The sequence below is a fragment of the Apus apus genome, chromosome 7 (assembly GCF_020740795.1).
Source record: "Apus apus isolate bApuApu2 chromosome 7, bApuApu2.pri.cur, whole genome shotgun sequence".
NCBI lineage: Eukaryota > Metazoa > Chordata > Aves > Apodiformes > Apodidae > Apus > Apus apus.
The window spans coordinates 19,599,698-19,613,061 of record NC_067288.1 but is presented as its reverse complement, the minus strand read 5'-3'; the positions used below and the strand labels follow the sequence as shown (position 1 = coordinate 19,613,061).

The following is a 13,364-nucleotide window of genomic DNA, read 5'->3' as shown; positions in this document are numbered from 1 at the left end:
ATGCAAGATTTGCCTATAAGCATGTTTACCATGTGGATACTCACAAAGAAGAGAAGCAAACACTCAAGAGTATAATCATTCTAGGGACCTTCTTCAAGTCGTCACCTTCATGGCATCAGTTCCTTCAGTTAAAGGGCTAAACAAGACTTTTGACTACTTAAGAAAGCATTCATTCAGTGTCTGCTTTGGTGCCACAACCTTTGCTCGGGTGAGTGTGGGTGTTCCCCTCTAAAAACCTGATATACCTAATAATGCAAACAATTTCATTCACTACCACAGCGCTGAGCTTGGGTAACCTGGACAGGCTGGCAGCTTACCTTGGGCAACCTTGCAGATCTGTCTAGTAGAACACTAATGTGCATCTTTTGCAGCTCACTGCTGTGGAGTCTGAAAATCATGTCTGTGAATGGGTAAGTGATTAGTGTGTATTCAAAGATGAGGAGAGGAGGGAGCTATGTCTACAGTGGGAACATTCAGGCAGTTCACAAATACAGCCAAGCACATCAAGAGTCTTTGGTGCACAAATGCTCTGACCTCCACTTCATGATGCTTGCAGAATCTAATGCAGCAGGTGGCAAACTATCAAAGATGGTTTAAAGAGAAGTTTGCACAAAAATGAACAATACAATATGGAGATGAAGGAACAAAATAAATTGAAGGCAAAAAACTATCTTTGAGGCAATGAAAAACTAAATCAGTGTTACACACAATCAGATTTATAATTATCTGAAGAAGGAAGCTACTGGCTTGCATTGAAAAGCAAAAAATATTTTACTTCATTGTGCTGCCTTTACAGAGAGATATTCCCATAGAACTAAACAGCAAAGCATCTAATAATTTAGAAATGCAAAATATTTTCTGTAATCTTTTCATTTATTTTCAAATAAACGTGAACGATTTTGACCCAAACTAGTTGTAAAGACTTATTCCCAGAGTTTAAAAAAAAAATAATACCTGAAGCCACTGAATGTACAGTGGTTTATTTTGGACCTGATCATGAAGAGGTCTGCTGGTATTCCCAGAGCCTGCCAGACACACTGCATATTACGTAATCTGTTGCTTCATAAACTGGATAAAACTAGACTGTAACAAATGTTTCCTCCGCCTTTCTATGATCCACACATGATTTATTATCTAAATAATTTTGGGTGATTAACCTTTGTTAAGCCACATATTCTCAACTATGCCTAGGTCCTAAAAAGAGGTAGAAGTCTATAGTGTGTTTTAACACAGGCTGACCAATATTGTCTCTCTGCTCTTCTCCAGCCACAGACTTTTGTCAAAATACATTTAGTCACTGAAGGGACTGTCTGTTCTTCCTGCTCCTATTTTTATATTTAGGCAAGACACTGGAAAGGAATTTAAAAGAACATTAGCTTAAGTAAGCAGAACTGACTTTGCTTCGGCAGGAAAACACATGACCTGTAGGGCTTCATTTTGTTATCTCAAATATTCCACATTTTAGGTAAATTAGAAAATCTCTTTTGAATTAATTTAAACTTCAACGTGATGATGCTGCTGAAGCACAAAATGCTAATCAAAAATTTGAGATAAAAAGACCAGCTAGGTCTCTCTTCTATCACTGAAAATCACCATTTGAGTCCACAGCTAAAAGGAGGAACTCATTGCTTAATGTTAATTCATTCTCACAGCAGGCAGGGTTTTGGGGGGGGTAGAAAAACAACAGAGAACAAGTGTCTCCAACAAATTTCCCAAACTCAGGGCATGTTTATACAGACCAGTCCAACTATATCAGAGGAGCTTTTACTGGTGGTCCAAACCAGTCAGAACTCACCCACCTAGCTGAGCAAACAGTCAATCAAGTTTGAAATGCGAATGTGCTGTATCTAGTAAATGAGGCTGCAAACTTCTCCCTTGGATCTGGCCCTTCCTAATTGCACGGGAGAATGTGCAAGAGAGTAGTTTAAAAACATAGGTTATTATCATTCTATTACTAGTTTGGAAACTTGTGACTGAATTTCACAGAAATCTCAAAGAAAAAAGACCAAGCCTCCCTTGCTACCACATCACACATGCAGTTTAAATACCACTGCCAGTACATGTTAAAATTATACTTTCAGCTTGATAAAGCAAGCTTGCTCATTTTAGCAAATAACCAAAGTTTATCCTCAGTGCCTAATCTTTATGTAGAGCAATTTAACACCACCCACCAGCGCACAGAAAGTCAGAAAAATCAGCAGAAATGTATCTTTAAACAAAGAATTGACATGGGAATGTGCCAGAATAGCAGTTCCATTATTTAATGGGGACAATTGGTCTTTACTATAAAGTTCACATTTTGTTTAACACCACTGCTCCTTCCTGCTATGTTCAAATTAAACAATGTATCTGCCTTTGTTTATATTGTTACACTTTTCAACAAGCACCTTCTAAAAACCCTGTAATACACACATTTTAAGTCCCAATATTTCTACACCTACAGTACATATTACTATTTTTTCAGTTCATGAATCATGTAATGTACCACCCAGCTATAGTTTCTCAGGAGACTGCTTAGTTCAATACAAGAATCTGTCAAAGTAGCAGTGGCAACATCTGTTCTCTGCCCAACACCATCCTCAGACCTTCTACCTTACCCCCTCCATTTTAGGTTTCCTACTTTCCTGTTTTGCTGCTTTACTCCAATTCAGCAATGTAGATAACTACACAGAATCACAAAAATGTTGTTTCTAAGGGATCTTTCCAAGATCATTCAATTCAACCTCCCAATACTAGATCAGGTCAGACGTGGCTTTGTCTGAATCTTCAAAACCTCTACAACCTCTGTACATAATATGCTTTAATGCTACGTCACCCTTTGCAAAAACATTTTTCCTAACGTGCATTCTGAATCACCCAAGCCTACAGTCAATATCCTTCTTACCAAAAGAAGAATTTACCTTAACCACCTCCACAACTGCATTTCAAACAGTTGCAGCCTGCTATTACATTTCCCATCTTTTGAAGGCTAAGCAACCCAGATCTTTCAACCACTTCTCACAGGCCCTGACCATCCTGGCTGCCCCTCTCTACTGCCTCAGTATCTTTACTGAAAGGGAAGACCAAAAGCCAGTCAAAGTACTTCAGGTGGGTCTGCACCAACATCAAAGAGAAATAATAATAATACTGCTCAATCTGCTAAGCACATTCCTCCTCATGCAGCTCAGTAGGCAGCTTGCCTTACTGATGATGACAATGCTCTGTTGGTTCTTATTCAAGCTGGTGTCCACCACCACCTCCTCCAGATCCTTTACAGCAGAGATGCTAATCAGCCTGTCAGCTTCCAGCCCCTACTAATATGAAGTAACAAGACACCAATTGCACTTCTTCCTACAGGTGTATAAAAGAGCATATATTAGTATCAATAATAGACACAGGTTTTCTTGAAAGAAACATGCTATACACTGGGCACTCAGAAAATTAATCATAAAAAATAATGTACTGGGCTTCTTAGAAACAGTTTACTGTACAACCAAGTCTCCCTTGAACACTAGATGTTGCATTTGAACTTTTTGGATACAACACAATCAGCAACACACTCCCCATAAAGCAGACAACTAAGACACACCAAGAACAGCAAAACACTATACCTCAAAATTTAACCAACTGCTTTCACATCTTTCATCAGTATCATCCCTCTCTGTAGCCAACTCCAAGAGTCCTAAGGGTGGTTCATATCAGCCATGGCCAACAGTACTGAGCAGCACTCCAATCATCTAGCAGTAAATGCTTCAGATCTCGTATCAACAGGGGTACCTATGTAATATTAGATTGCTAAGTACAGTAGCAGGGCTTTTCTTCACAGAAAGCTGCACAGAATATGTGTAGCTCTTAAGCTTTTCATCAGTCTTCTGAATTGTGGTTTTCTGTGATTTATAGATGACTCATCCTTTTTTATTTCTGGATTCTGGTTTTGTTTGTTCTTGTTAATGGCAGATGAAACCTCAGGTTCAAATATAAACGTGTATATTCTCTGAGGCCAAAGTACTGCAGCTTACTGAGTCTGCTTATGTTGAACAATGAATCTATTAATATTTGACCCTGTAAAGCAGTCACTCTTTTTCTTCATATTGGTATTTTATGGTCTGCCTTTCTGTCTTCATTTCATAGTATTAGGACTAGAAAGGACACACCTCTTGTCCACCACAAACCACTGAATATTAACCAGACTACTCTTAAGTGACTCTATAAACTTTACAGCCTTTAAGCCCAACTGATTTTAGTGGTCCACTCCATGGAACAGAAGCAGTGGCAGCAAGTCATACTTTTCCCGGGTCAAGTACATGGCACACTACTTCCCAAGCTCCCAACAGGCATACAAACTTGGGAATTCCCCTGCTGATCCAGACAAGCCACAAGATCTGTGGGACAGAGAGGACACTATCTCCTTCCACTCAATTCAATGCTGTAATAGATGGAGCATCTGCCAGCTATACCAGTACAACAATGCCGAGATTTGCCAGTTACCCCTGGCTGCAAAGCCAAACAGCAGACTGGATAAGCCGGATTCTTAGTGTTCCAAGGTGATTTCTAATCCAAATACCTGACACAAAATCTGGCGTCTCAGACACCTGCCAAGCCCAGATTTCTGATTACCTCACCCTCTTCTTGCTGGGAACGGACAGATGCAGCAGCTCTGAGCGTGCCACAAGCTATCAGCTCCCTTTCTCTCTGCAGGCTCCAAGAGACCAGGCTAAAGCAGGAACAGAAGCAGCTGAGGGCTACAGGCATGTCCCTCTCCATACTTCCTTCCCAGTTACCTTAAATTCTCTGCAGTGTTTTGTCTTATTGCAAGAGTAAAGACATAAAACCATTTAATATGAATAAACTTTTTTACACAAGTTGTATCTTGATATGAATCCTGCAACATCTTAATCAACATACTAAACACTAAGAACTAAGAAACATTTAAGCAATCATCAAAGATCTTCTTTTTAATGTTATAAAGTAAAAGCTATTCTGTGAAATGTAAAGTTCTTAAAAAATGAAGTACATTTTTCAAGAACACCTATGTGGTTTGCATCTTGCAAATAATTTATGAGCAAGTAGAATTATTATGGTAAGAAAATGTGTATCAAAGACTAATATTCATTTTTTTAAATGGGACTTCAGCTTTTAAAATTAAACTTTTTTCAGTATTCAGTCAGAATATGCTCAAACTTAAGTTGACCACAACATTCTAAGACTGTCTTACAGCAGTAGTGTATATATATTAAATGGGTTAATCTGGTTTTACTTTCAAAATAAAACAAAATTTTAAAAAAATTTTAAAACACACCAAAAACAGAAAAAAAATCCACTTCACTCTTTTGTCAGAGGAATCTTTGTTTGTTTGTTTTTTAAACAAATATAAGTGTTTATATAAAAAATATTTGCAATTTTAACTAAGATTGAAGCCCTAATACTGTTAACCCAATCTCAGTCTTTACCTCCCTTCAATTATTTAAAAGTAATTTCCTGCAAATGTTTACAATCTACAGAACATTGTATCAGTAAATCTGAGTGTTTAGTATACATAATCAACAGACACTACCAGCAAGACTGTGTAAAGCAGAAACATCACTATGCCAATCTGTCCCTCAGCTTTCAGAACTTCAGGCTCTCAATACACCTTACATAAAAGAACAAGATCTGCAATGCTGCTGAGGTCCTTCACATTCATATATATTAATATATGTATATGTCTGTGTTTGTATACACATATAAATAAAAGGCAACTATGAAACTAAGGCAAGAATTAAGTTGCTTGGTTCATTTAGTACCAATAATGAGGCCAGATTTCTCTTTCACCACCTGCATATGGATAACTAGCTGTTACAGAAACAATGGAACAACTTGAATTGCACAGTAATATGCTCAAGAAAAAAAAAACAACAACAAAGCCAAGGAAGCACAAAGACATGCAACAGCCAAAAGAAGATTTCTTTCCACAAAATTTTGCATGCTATGTATTATCAAATACACAAAGGGTTTATGTTCTGTCCTGCACCTTTTAACTTCATATTTTAAACGCTTTGTGGAAAAAAACCCCTTGAATTCTAAACTATTCATTTTTTCCCATGTTTTCATGAATCTTCAACGTACCTACCACCAAAATTGTAAGAGTACTTTCAAATTAAATACTATGGTGGTTGGTGTGTATCTTGTTTGTACATATGTTCATTGCTCAGCTACAGTGGATCCTCATTCATGAGTGGGATCCCCACACACTATTGTAATATCAGCAAAAAAATAGGCAACTTTTTTTTTTTCAGCAGGAATACAGAAGTACTTAAATACACATAATATGAAGCCCTTCTACTTCCATCATCAGATAATTCTACTCTGGTTTTGGAGTTAATGAAAATAAAAAATGGATGATGGCAATTGAGTATGCTGGTCCTCTACCCAAGGAAACTAAGAAGAAAAAAAAAACCACCACATTTTCATTCAGAACTTTAAGTCTAACAGTTCCGCAGCAAGTTTTCAGTATCTGCCCTTTAGGGGCTATACATGCTAACAAATTCTAATTGGAAAGCTCAGAGTATGTGTTGATTATTTGCGGCTAGTATATGTATTCTTTATGGCTGCTGGTCAATTGAGATTTCTTGGGCACAGGTTTTCTATACTTTAAATTCTCCCTGCCTTATTTCCTAAAAAAGACCCAAAAAACCAAAAACCTGCTTCTGATGCATTTATCATGATGACAAAATCAGCAAACAAACCCATCCCCACCAATGAATATAGAAGGCACTTTGAAATGAAAAAATTTCCATTTCAGCAAATATACTGCATTCTAAAGTACTGAACTTTCACTACAGAGCCGCTTAGTGACTGCAGTTACTGTCTTATTACAGAGTCCTGGACTGAAACATGGTAATATAGTATTTACCGATGCACTGTATTCATTGAGAGAGAAAGGCCTGAAAGACAGACACAGTGGGGAAAACAGCAATAAGAACACCACCTGCTATCTCAAGCTGACTGCTAAGCAGCCAACAAGATTTTCACTGCAGCCCTCGCCCTTTAGCACAGGCAGGGGTTTCCTCAGTATCACGGCAGAACCACGATGCCATCACCTTCTCAGAAGAGCTGGCAGCCTGGTCCACTGGAAAGCCAAACTCTGGTAAAATATCATTTATGACAAGAAAATGACTGCTCTCCATAAGTGGAGGAGTTTCTCCTTATCTCAAGAATGTGGGGATTTTTGCTATTCCAATACTTTTGCTACTGATCTTAGGGCTATAAAAAGATGTTGAGCAACTATCGTCCAGTGCAGCTTTAGAGCAAAGCCACCATTAGGCAAGAGGTCTTTTCAATGGAGGGAGAAGGAGGAAAAGAAAAACCTGTTAAAAAAATGAGCTACCGTGAGACTATATAGCCTGAATTCAAGACTACAGTATAGTCAATGCAACACAAACTGATTATGTTACAGCACAATGACCTCCAGAAATACAACAAAGGAGTGTTTTCAGGTTTGGGTTTTGTTTAGTGGCTTTCTGCTTTTTTCTTTTTTTTTTTTTTCACAAAATATAATAGAACCACTGATCTGTTAGACATACTACATTAACTCTTACATACCAATTCCATATATTATATTTCAAAAAACATTTTCTACTGAAACCTTATTCACTCCACTTCTACCAGGACAGTAAGTTGACCTCATAGTATTGTAACTTACTGTTTGAATTCTGTTTTCACATAAACAAATAGTTTTAATTGTATGTACACAATACTGCTGTAAAGGTAAGCAAATCCAAAAGGAAACCAGCGGAGGACAAACAGAAACAAGAGAGATCCTGACAGGGAATTCTTCAAGCAGACGATAAGTCTGCAAATGTCTCAGTAAGCCCCAAGGAAGGATATTATTTCACAGCAGCCACTTCTGGTAGCACAGCGAAACACAGTGGAAATCCCCTGCTACTTTCCTCCGAGCCACCAATGCACTTTCTTTTTCTTGTACATGGAAAGAGCAGTATAAGGCAGAGTTAAATGGTAAATTTTAGTAGCTATTGTACATAATCACAAATGAAAAAACAAATACTGTATTTTAATTTAGTGAAAGACACCCTTTTCCCAGATTGATTCATCTGGAGAGAGGTATTTTGCAAGGTGATTTATTTGCTTGCACCACCTACTGGGGTTTAGTTAAATCTACCAAGAGTCAGAGCTCAGTTATGTTCCTACCTCCTGACGTTAGTGACTGCCTGCATTCTCTCACAACATGCTTAATATTTCAAGTCTGCATGACCCACTAATGGCACCACACTTCTAAGTTTCCACACATCTATAAAAATATAGTACAAAAATGCTAGAAAACAATACCTACTTTGCAGGCTGCTTTACAGTGCATTGCCCCAGCACAAACCTTTACTACGTGAAGTCCAGCTACACTGGAAATGTTCTTTTCTCAGGTCAAACCCCAGCCTGATAACAGAGAAGAATTCATTAAATATGCCATTTAGGACTTGTATTTAAACACTGAACTGATCCAAAATACATTTTCCTCATGGTTACTTCTAAGGAAGAACTCACACACTGCAGTAAGAAGTCTGTTGCATTTAATCTGGAGCAGGTATCATGCTACAGAAGCACTACAGAATATATAATTGCCCCATTTACTAAACAAGAGATCAGTGCCCAAGTGCTTCTAGATCTCCTGCCTGCAATTTCCAGAGTAGGGAACTTGAGCATTTACTGAAACTGACACCACCTTTCTTTTTTACAACTTCCATTATTTCATAGTTTCAGCTTAATCGGATTCAGCTCTTACTTGGATATAGACATATACTTCTAACTCCTACAGCACCAGAGGAAAAAAAATACTATGCCCACTTTAAAATAAGGAACTTACCACAGATGTTCCATTTGGATTCACAGGAAGACTTTGGGAAATAATGCAAAACTTTTTACCCCTCTACGAATTTACATATGAAAGGAGAGGAAATCAGTTTAATTCCACAATGGTTTATAAAATAACCAAAATCTATTTATTCAGAAGCAACGTCTTTTTACCCAGAAGATGCAGACACCAGTAACAACTGCACTACCATGTATGCAAAAGCACCAAGCTATGGTACAGTCTAGGACATTTAAGTATCTACTACTACACTACAGAATCATCCTCTAACAGTATCAGAGGATAACTGTGCTGCAACAAAGCAGACACCAATACAGTTCTTTGAAGAGAAGGCAAGAAGTGAGTCAGACTGTACTTTAAATAAAATACAAGTATTTTTTGTTTCCCTTTTTGTACTCAAACTTTTAGCTTGTTTCAATGCTCATACAAAGTACTCCTTCAGGAAAGAACATTAAAGTGTATTTTTCAAAGTTTTCTTATTTGCTTAAGGTGCCAACATGGGTCATTCTGCTCTATGAAGACTGAGATCAAGTTTAAGACTTAACAGTTGCATAGAAAGTAGAAAAGAAATTATGCTTGCAATTTTATCCCATGTACGTTTGATGTTCACCCACATCAAATTTAGTTCTGCACAACTGTGAAGCAAAACGTGGGGAAAGCGCTAGACTTCATACCCAGTATCAAATCACTGCAGACAGCTGACCAGTTCAAAAAGATAAAAAGTATCACAGATCAGACTTTAAATTAATCACCGATATCAGAACGCAGATTCAGACACAAAGGCTTGTACTTCTAAACTTATCAACACCACCCCTTCCTGAAATGTCCATGTCCAAGAATTTTAAAGCTGTCTTTGTCACTCCTATACTGAAGGGAGAGCTACATGGTCAGTTGACCCAAAGTACCATCCCATGAAGACCTTGCAGTGTTCCCACTCTGGGACCATGTCTATTAGGAAAATCTTTGGTCAACTTTATATGATGAAAGGCATTTTCAGAGCCTATTCTACCATACAGGTTGAGACTGCAGTGACTCAGAAAACTCTGCAGAGAAGAAAACGAGGGGAAACAAACAAAATAACCCCCCAAAACACAACTGCGTAAAAGTTTCACACATTTGTCACCAAATTCACAGAAGTATCTCCTTAATAGGGTCAAACAGATTCCAGCACTAAAACTTCTTTATTAATGGTTGTCCTCATATTGTTATTTTAAAGATGATTTGCTGCTTATCAGGGATTTCTAAGTGACAAAAACTGAAGATTTCATTTTTATTATTTAATGCTTTATAAAATGGCCCTCATATTTTCTGTTACATTTCTCCTCTTCTTACTTAGCTTCTGTCTAAAGCACTTGTGGTTGCTATGGTAACTTCGGCTTTTTTCCCACCGTTCATGCAGGTTTTCATCAAACCAAATAACTTTTTTTCATCTTATCTGCTCTGTAACAATAGTTCCTTGACTCAGGTGCCATATAGTGTACCAGATGAGAATACTGGTATTTCACAGTAGTAACTGGAAAAATTGAAAGTTTTGCTAAATTCTGAAAGCCATCAATTGAAATGGGTTTTTTTGGGGGGGTTTATTTGTTTTTTTTAATTCCTGAGTACATTTATTTTTCTTTTAATCTGAGTATACTAATTAGCACACCAGTAAATGCAAGATAAAGCAATTCTTTAAAATAGTAACATTTAAGGAAGAAAAGACCTTGTGTGGTAACTTTTTTTGAAAGAAAATTAACCACTGTGGTTCATTCACATAGAACCACAAAGCAGGACACAACTAAACAAAAGGAGAACTTAATTGTTTTCTGCACTATCACTGCAGATTAACATCGGTTCAAATCTCCCTGTCACAAAAAAACCCAAAAAAACAAAAAAACATGCAAAACTTCTAGTCACTTTAATAAAATATTTCTTAAGATTAGTACAGTCTGTTACCCAGTTGGTCTATAACCCACAAGAAACAAACTGCATATGACAATAAACAAATAATGTACATACAAGGACTTCAGCCACTTCCAAACATTCTTCACTAAGATTCTATTTTAAACCTATTTTTCCAAGAGAATTTCATTTTAGGGCTAAAATCTTCAAAGCAGATTTGTTCTTCAAGTTTTGCTTTTCCTTGAATTATTGCAAAGGAGATGCTCTCTTGAGGTTTTCTACAAGACCTCATCATCTTTTTCTGCTCCAGATAGGAAGCATCTCTGATGAGTACTTATCATGCAAAACACAGGGATTCAGTTAGATCAAACTGATTAAACAATTACAAAAAATTAATCCACCATACAGGACTGAGCATTAAAAATATAAATTCAGACCAAGCTATTAGCAACAATTAGCATTCCTGGTCTCAAGTTTTACTCGACTACAGTTACATTACAAATGTGCACAGGCAAGGCTGTGCTGAAGAGAGTTTGATCCAGTTCAGTAGAGTAGGCTATTAAAACTACATAAGGTGAAATTAATTCACCTCTAATACTGTCATGCTCTTAAGCAGTATCAATAATATGACCAAAAAACAAAAAGGCTTTAAAACTAAGAAAATTACTATCTCATAGAATTCAACCCTGAGAGTGATTTTACAATAATTTGTTTAGGGATGGGTTACATTAAGTAGCTATTTGCCTCAACACTAATACTTCACTTTTTGACTAATATATATAACAGATAGGGAAATTTGCTTTAATTTCAGATTTTATAACCAACAACACATTATGTTTTGATTTTGTATTTGGATAGATGACAAACATCTATATTGCTGTAATTTCTGATTATATTGATTTCCTCTACTATTAACCTCTTTTCCCCTTCAACTCAGTTTGAAAGAAGCATACCTAAAAATTACTCTTTTATTTTACAAATACAATTACCAGTGAGAATAAAAAAAATCCACAATTTGCTTCTTTTCAGCCATTTTGTTTCTTTTCAAATTTCTGGTGAAGTTAGCTTTATGATATAATTATTCTTGTGTACAATCCTGATCACATTTAGCAAAATAATCTGATTATTAGATGAGCACAGTAGGCACAAAATGCATGAACACTTCAATTATTCCGTTTCAATTTGTATTACACTAGCTTTACTGAGATTGCAGTTTGTTACTATGTGCTGGCTGCATATTCATTTGGCATATTAAAAGATGGCGGGATTTCCTCAGTAGGTGGGATTTCCTTTCTAATGATATCTATGTCAGCCATAGTTTTTACAGCTTTCTCTTAACACTCACAGCCAGATACAGGCAACAGTTGCAGAGCAATTAGGTCTGTTCCATAGTTTCATTTTATGATGTAATCACTGACATGTAAAATGAGCTTCCCCTCCCTTTTTTTTTTTCTCCAGTCACAGTACGTCTTGTAAAGACTTCATTTTACATCCAGAGAAAGTAGAAAGAAACACTTAGAAACCAGTAAGAAACAATTATCTAGGATACCTAAAACCACTCAACTATGTACCTCTTGGGTGATGTACTATTTCAAATAAATTCCATGTCATGCTTCTAATCCCTATTATTCTAAGGCATCTCTTGCATCTATTACTACCAGCCATGAAACTCACGTGTACAAAAGATCAATAGTGATAATAATAATCTTTTAAGAACTGCATTGTAATTTTAAATGTTTTATACTTAGTATAAGCTGAATTTAAGAACAGTCTTAATTTGGCATGTAATTACAAAAGGACTCATATATATTATTTCATGGTGTTCAAGAAATAATTAGTTTGCATAACATCCTGATAGTGCAATATAATAAGAGCTTTGTGAGCAGTAATGGAAGCCCTCTGTTTGAAGAATACATACACCACCAGTACATTTTTTTTTTCCACACTCCATCAGCAAACTGGAAGCATGTCCCTCTCCACAATCTTTCAATGGGCACCACTGATGCTGGAAGCATCCCCAAGAATGGCAACTGGGGAGTTGTTTTCATTGTGTTTCCTCAATGTCTGCTCACCGAACAGACAAACATACATCACTTAAACTACAATAAATAATTACTATAAAATATTTAGAGCAAGTACTGACATAAACGACCTTTGAATCTATGTCATGGAAAGTCTTCCTGCCACATCTAGCATGATACTTTTTTCTGTCCTTCCTAAATTACTTTATAAATCCACAGATTAATATTCAGTCTTGTATTTTTCTAGTAATGTCGTTAGATTCACAAACCACACAGAAATAGACTGTTTCAAGGACAATTTTCCATCTAGCCACATTCTTTGTGCGCATAGACAGTTTTGAATTTTAAAACAATACAGCAGAGCTTAGATTTACCCATTTTACAGACAAACCATATATATTTTACAGAGATATTTGTAAAAGCTCCTAAGTGGCTAATAAGATAGAAGTCAACTCAGAACCTTTTGCACTGCAGTACCTATTAGTAACAACTGTATCAAAGGGAAACCACACACAAAGGGAAAAGGAACTAGAACACTATTTGACAGCTAAGGAAGAAACAGAGGTTACGTCCTCTGTGGCTGAGATTTAGAGCAGTTTCACTTAGTGGCTGTTCTGCTC

The 13,364-nt window shown here is 36.7% G+C and overlaps 1 protein-coding gene across 1 annotated transcript in view; it reads right to left on the bottom strand.

The window, feature by feature from the left end:
* PIGK (phosphatidylinositol glycan anchor biosynthesis class K) overlaps positions 1–13,364 on the bottom strand; it is a 65,107-nt gene that overhangs the window by 29,405 nt on the left and 22,338 nt on the right. The gene's annotated exons all lie outside the window — the stretch shown is intronic.